We start from the raw sequence: 926 nt of genomic DNA, 5'->3' as shown, positions 1-926 counted from the left end.
AGCATTCGAATCAGTGAGCGTTACAATGAAAATAGATCATTTTTTTGAGGTGTTTTTGTGTTTTTGTCAACATTGACTCCAGCTGAATCAGGCAGATTCTGAAATATTCTTGAGATGTCTCATTCTGAATGCATGTTATCTCAAAGCATTAAGGCAGCTGATTAACTGCAAATTAGTCTAATCTGTAGGAATCTGGTGCAATGAAGTGTTCTTTGTTCTGAATCCCAAAGTATTTTACATGCAATTCTTAGAAATCTGTTTTCCAGTCAGTGAGGTAGAGCCATATCTAGAGTGAAACAATATTTGTGGCCCCACTAACTAGCAGTTATTTAATGAGTTTTACGTTCACAAATGATCAGTACCTTGTTTGGAAATATGGAGGAGGATTCCAGGCAGTCAGAACACATGCACTTCTACCAGAACCTGTATTACCATCCTGTCTTACAGACGTGTAAAAAGCTGTTTTGAAAGTATCATCTCCACACTTTTGCAAAACTGTTCACTGATGTTTTGACAATCTGTAGTTATAGTATTTTGAATGACTGCAAGCTGTCAAATCCTTAGTGTTATAGCTCATCTCTGAAATAGCTTGGTGACTGTAAAACAGACGTCTGTGTACAACAGGCTTATCTGAAAGCAGGAAGTCTGCAGAATGCAATATTCTGCAGTGATTCTGGGTCCTGGCATGTCATAACACCTTTGTTATTCAAAAGAACCATGACAAACACTCCTTACTATAATTCTAGCATGCCAAATTTATATGCAACCATGTCCTTCCACAGCACTTTACAGAAAGCTGTTTGTCCTAGACAGCTGATGTCCTTGTCTAGTTTTTATTAGGTATTGCTCAGTTACTCCTTACACTCCTCCAGAGTTTTATCTGCAGCATACATAAAGCACAGAGCTGGACTGGGACCGGCCACTGT

Source organism: Haliaeetus albicilla, chromosome 9 (genome assembly GCF_947461875.1).
Source record: "Haliaeetus albicilla chromosome 9, bHalAlb1.1, whole genome shotgun sequence".
Lineage (NCBI taxonomy): Eukaryota > Metazoa > Chordata > Aves > Accipitriformes > Accipitridae > Haliaeetus > Haliaeetus albicilla.
Note: the sequence above shows the minus strand (reverse complement) of the source record.